Source organism: Tinamus guttatus, unplaced genomic scaffold (assembly GCF_059628265.1).
Source record: "Tinamus guttatus ecotype Peru unplaced genomic scaffold, ASM5962826v1 Tinamus_guttatus_pri_ptg000433l, whole genome shotgun sequence".
Lineage (NCBI taxonomy): Eukaryota > Metazoa > Chordata > Aves > Tinamiformes > Tinamidae > Tinamus > Tinamus guttatus.
In genome coordinates this window covers 185,543-191,573 of record NW_028288967.1, presented here as the reverse complement: position 1 = coordinate 191,573, position 6,031 = coordinate 185,543, and the positions used below count along the sequence as shown (strand labels likewise).

General features: G+C 51.3%; 1 non-coding gene across 1 annotated transcript; it reads right to left on the bottom strand.

Moving 5' to 3' along the window:
* Nucleotides 1–2,126: 2,126 nt before the first annotated feature.
* On the bottom strand, nucleotides 2,127–2,208 carry TRNAS-GCU (transfer RNA serine (anticodon GCU)). The gene has a single exon. It is a non-coding gene; the product is annotated as a tRNA-Ser (tRNA).
* Between the last annotated feature and the right edge of the window lie 3,823 nt (nucleotides 2,209–6,031).

The following is a 6,031-nucleotide window of genomic DNA, read 5'->3' as shown; positions in this document are numbered from 1 at the left end:
ATTTGGAGGTAAATTGCTCATTTAGCCACAGCCATCCTCATTTTAGCCATTTTCATAGAATCATAGAATCATAGAATCATAGAATGCTTAGGGTTGGAAGGGACCTCTAGAGATCATCTAGTCCAACCCCCCTGCATACGCAGGGACACCTAAAGCACGTGGCGCAGGACTGCATCCAAGCGGGTTTGAAGATCTCCAGAGAAGGAGACTCCACAACCTCTCTGGGCAGCCTGTTCCAGTGCTCTGGCACCCTCACTGTTAAGAAATTTTTCCTTAAGTTCCTATGGAATTTTTGATGTTTCAGTTTCCGGCCATTTCCTCTAGTCCTATCAGTGGCCACCACTGAAAAGAGACCATCCCCGTCCTCTGCACTCCCTCCCTTGAGGTATTTATATACACTGATTAGATCCCCTCTCAGCCTTCTCTTCTCCAGGCTGAACAGGCCCAGCTCCCTCAGCCTCTCCTCATAGGGCAGATGTTCCAGGCCCCTGATCATCCTTGTAGCCCTGTGCTGGACTCTCTCCAGCAGCTCCACATCCCTCTTGTCCTGTGGAGCCCAGAACTGGACACAGTACTCCAGATGCGGCCTCACCAGGGCTGAGTAGAGGGGCAGGATCACCTCCCTCGACCTGCTGGAGACGCTCTTCTTAATGCAGCCCAGGATCCCATTGGCCTTCTTGGCCACGAGGGCACACTGCTGCCTCATGGTCAACTTGTCGTCCACCATGACACCCAGGTCTTTCTCCGCAGAGCTGCTCTCCACAAGCTCAGTCCCCAGCCTGTACTGGTGTCTGGGGTTATTCCTCCCCAGGTGCAGGACCTTGCACTTGGCCTTCTTGAACTGCATGAGGTTTTTCACCGCCCAGTTGTCCAGTCTGTCCAGGTCCCTCTGGATGGCAGCACAGCCCTCTGGGGTATCGGCTACTCCTCCCAGTTTGGTATCATCAGCAAACTTGCTGAGGGAGCACTCTGTGCCTTCATCCAGGTCATTGATGAATAAATTGAACAGGACTGGACCAAGGACTGACCCCTGGGGGACCCCACTAGCCACAGGCCTCCAACTAGACTCTGCACCGCTGATCACCACTCTCTGGGCCCTGCCATCCAGCCAGTTCCTAATCCATCTCACTGTCCACTCATCTATCCCACACTTCCGGAGCTTGCCCAGGAGGATGTTGTGAGGGACGGTGTCAAAAGCCTTGGTGAAGTCGAGATAGACGACATCCACCGCTCTCCCCTCGTCTATCCAGCCGGTCATTTCATCATAGAAGGCTATCAGGTTAGTCAGGCAAGATTTTCCCTTGGTGAATCCATGCTGACTACTCTTGAGCACCTTCTTGTCCTCCATGTGCCTGGAGACAACAGCCAGTATGAGCCGTTCCATCACTTTTCCGGGGACGGAGGTGAGGCTCACTGGCCTGTAGTTGCCTGGGTCCTCCTTCTTGCCTTTTTTGAAGACTGGCGTGACATTGGCCTTCTTCCAGTCTTCCGGCACCTCCCCCGTTCTCCAGGATCTTTCAAAGATGATGGAGAGCGGCTTAGCTATGGCATCTGCCAGCTCCCGCAGCACTCTGGGGTGCATCCCATCAGGGCCCATGGATTTGTGGGTATCGAGGTTCCTTAGGTGCTCTCTGACCCAATCTTCCTCTACCCAGGGCAAGTCTTCCTCTCCACCCGCTTCTTCTCTTGCCTCTAGGGCCTGGGGCTCTAAAGGGCTGCCCTTGGTAAACACCGAAGCAAAGAAGGCATTGAGCAACTCTGCTTTTTCTGTGTTATTTGTAACCAAGGTGCCCATCCCGTCCTCCAGCGGACCCACGTTCTCCCTGATCTTCCTTTTGCTGTTAATGTATTTGAAGAATTTTTTTTTGTTATTTTTAACGTCCCTTGCCAGCTTGCCTTCCAGACGTGCCTTAGCTTTCCTTGTCGCATCTCTGCACTCCCTGACTACGTTCCTGTATTTCTCCCAGGGGGCCTGTCCTTTTTTCCACATTCTGTATACCGCTGCCTTCTGCTTGAGCATTGCCACAAGCTCCCGGCTCATCCACGCAGGTCGCCTGCCCCCTCTGCCTCCCTTCCTACACACAGGGATGCACTGCTGCTGGGCGTGGAGAAAGCCACACCGCTCCCGACGAGGATGGGATTCGAACCCACGCGTGCAGAGCACAATGGATTAGCAGTCCATCGCCTTAACCACTCGGCCACCTCGTCCATTTTAACCATAGTTCATGTTGTTCTGCTCAGCAGACACAGACGTCTCCACATATGGATGGCCTAGAAATGGGTCTAATCCCCTTCTCTTTAAAAAAATCCTATTTTTAGGAAAAATGGCAGATTTTTAGCTCTCAGTGCAGTAGTTTCATGGTATTATATATATACTATTACATATATGTGGACACTGACCTTTTCCCTTAGAGTTCTGGAATTGCGGATCGCAGGAATACATGTGGCTCCATTGGTTTTTTGGGATCATCAAGTGAGTTCCTAAGAACTTGCGCAGGAGCTTCCCTTCCATGGCAATAAGGAAGTTTTGGCCTCCTGGGCAGTTGTATTTGATAGTCCTTTAATGATGATTTGGTGAACGTGACCAGCAGGAATGCGCATCTCTATTCCCATATCCAGAGAATTTGCTTCTTCCAGTTCTTCCTGAAACATAATCCTTAGATCTGTGTCTCCAATGGTATTTAGAAACTTCAGATCTGAATCCAGCCACGGCAGATCCAGATCTATCCTTTATTCTCTCTATTCTTTCCAGGAATTATCAGTATTGCTTTTCTTGTATTATTCACCTTCATCTGGATGGATGTGCAAGAGATTACAGGGGAAAACCAAACTCGGGGCCAATTTTCCACCCTGTAAAATCCATTGCTGCTTCCCAGCTCAACCGAGTTGGCCTTACAGGAAACTTTGGATGCATCCGCTCGGAAATTCTCCAATTAGGAGGCTTTGCTTTACAAACTCTTTTAGAGCCGCAGATGAGGTGTCGAGACACTAAAACATGGAGATACTGAGTCACCGAGACACCAAAATGCCAAAACACAGACACGGTGACTTGGAGATGTCGAGACACTAAAGCATCAACTCTTTGAAGCGAAGCACCATGCAAAGCCAGCCATAAATGTGACATAAGCACCGATTTATAGACCAGCCAGTGTTCCAGAGTGAAAATAGTCCGATGGGAGGTGGCAGAGACTACCAGGAAATGGCAGGCAGCTGCTAGGAATTTTAAGGAAGGATTTGTGAGAGGAGAAGGAAACACAATAGTTTATCCCAAAGCAACTTGGTAAGGAACCATTTTTAATCCTTCCCACTCCAACCAGGAAGGGCTGGGACCGTTTCAGTTCCTTGACTTTTCCCTCTTCCCTGTTTCCGCTCTGTGCAACCAGGTGTTGGTAGCAGCAAAAAGGGACAAGGTCCAAATCCCTGGCGGCTCCTTGGAAGCAGCACTGCCAAGTTCACTCCCCAACCAGGGATATGGGGATTAAGATCCCAGTGGGGGTTCTCCCACTTTGTGGCTCATGTCGAGGTGTGTTTGGATGAGAGAAGCCTGTTTTGGGGTGAAAAGCAGAATGCCATTGGCTTGAGAAAGGCAAGCGGGATAAATGGGAGCTGTTAAGCCTCTGTGTTGGCATCTGAGGAAGTTCCTCCGCCTTTCCCTGCTTGCTCCTTCCCATCCCCTCCGCCTGCGTCTGCCGGAGGTTTCCACCCCTCGGAGCAGGGCCACACACAGCCGATCCAGGGCTCGGGGTGGGAACATCCCGAGCAGGCAGGAGAAGGTCCCAGCAGGGTGGGCTCCTCCTAACACAAAGCCACCACCAACCGCTCGGAAACGGGCTCCAAGAGCCACAGAGTGGCTTGAAGACGTCCCTCCCCTGCCCGCGGCTGCTCATCCCGCTCCTCCGCGCCCTGGAGAGATGGGACAGGGACAAGAGATGGATTTAACCCAGCGTTGTTCATTTTCCAGGCTGCTCACAAGGCAAAACGAAGAGCTCCAGCACAAAGCGGGGAGCCCAGCTGACCCCTCTCTGGGGCTATTCCTTCCCCGCTTGGCTCTGGGACAACGTTTGGAGACACAGCTCCTCATCAGGCCCCTGAGAGCAGAGCTTTTTCAGTGATGTGACATGCAAATCCTAGCAGCTTCTGATCATCTTAATCAAGGGACCAGTTCGAGGTTGTCATTTTTTCATACACGCTGGCAACTCTCTGCCCTCCGCTTGGCTATGGACTTGCTGAAGCCACCTCACCGACCTGGATGGAGAGGACCCTTGTCCAGCAGGAATAAGTTATGGCCACGGTCAATCCAGCTGCAACCCGTGTGGTCCTGTGTACAAATGCTCCACTCAGAGCCACAGACAAGGCAAAGCCCACGGTGATCACTCTGAGGACAAGAGACCTAGTGCTGCAAGGAGAACCTAGGTTATCTTCTGTCCATGTCTATGGACACCCAGCCGGGCTCTCCTGTGGACAGTACCAGGAGCCCAATTCCAGGTCCCATGTCTGGAAACGGATACAGTTGTTGGCACGGAGACTCGGGAAGCCACAGCATGTCCACGCACACACACAGCCTTTTGCTACCTCCAGATCTAGGTCTGTGGCTCTGCGGATGATGCTTAGACAGAATGGGATGCTTAGACAGAATGGGATGCTCTCAGTGGTGGGAATTACTGATTTTCCATCTGAGGATCAACAAATTTTTGCACCGTTCCTCCTAAACCATCCTTGGCTGGTCAAATAGAGATTCAGTGTAAGAAGGGAATCAAAAGACACTGCTGCAAAGGTACCATAAATGAAGAAGCGTTTCCACTCCACAAGCCCTGCAGTGGGCCAGGCTCCTCGTGCCTCTTTTTAGGCATCCTCACTGTAGGGGCTCGTGCTTACACCAGCTGTCAGGCCTGCCTTTATGGTTCTGGCAGGTGTATAGGGTGCAATCACTTCTTGGGTGCAATTCCCCTGAGCTGGCTGGAAATATTTACCTTGGGATGGGGTGACTCATGCCCTGAAGTGCCTGTTTCCCTGCACTGCTGCTGGCCCAGGCACGCAGGTCTACACTGGTTAACCCACCCGGGATGCCTGCCACAAACAGCATCACTCTCATCCACTTCCTAACCAAGTGACGCTGCATAGCGCCTTCCTCTTCCTCGCCAGGTTTTTTAGGTGCTTTCAGCTGCAGTTTTGCATAGTAACATATGCCAATTTGCCTCCTAGGTCACACCATTCACCAGAGCTTGTAGCTGCGTCTTGGAACTTAGCTGGCTCCTGTGGTCCTATGGGTTATTCTAAGCTTTCTTCATTTAAAATCTGATCCTTAACATTGTCCTATGCTACAGGGCTCAGCTCTTCTCTCCAAGGCACGACACTCCGTTTTTCTACCGTGTCCTCCTTTCACCCCCCAGAAGTTGTTTAAACTCCTTGTGCAGAAACCAGCTCCCACTTGGACCATCCTTTTTTGTCCCGCTGCTGGATACACCGTGACAGGGCTACACAACACCAAAGGATCCATCTGCTGCTGCAATGGTGTTCCCAGGTTCATTCCCGCTTCCTTTCTTAACAGTCTTAGCAGTTCTTTCACCTTCCTGACCACTGCTGAATTCCACCCAGATGTTGTCAGGACACCATTTGCACTGAGCAGTAAAATCAAAGATCCCAGTCAAAATTTGCATGCACGTGGAGGGCATAAGGGGCATTTTCTGCGCTTCTTTTGCATTATCGACATCAAATGTCGATGCCATCTCGTTGCCCCACCCTCAGATATCAGGTCATATCTCCGCATCTCTCTTTGATCCCTTTTGGCCCATCGGTGCATCGCTGAGACACAGACTTTGCAGTCGTGTTGGGGCACAGCAGAGCACCCGTCCCAGCCCCGGAGGAGACTTCCCGGCTGCTGACTGGGGTTTCTGCACTTGGGAACAGGTATTAATGCAGCAGAGACGATTCCTTCTCACTCAGCAAAGATGAAGGAGTACAAGGAAACCTCTAGAAAACCATGCAGGGTATTTCCATAAGGCAACTTCACTTGTATCACTACTAGATTGCT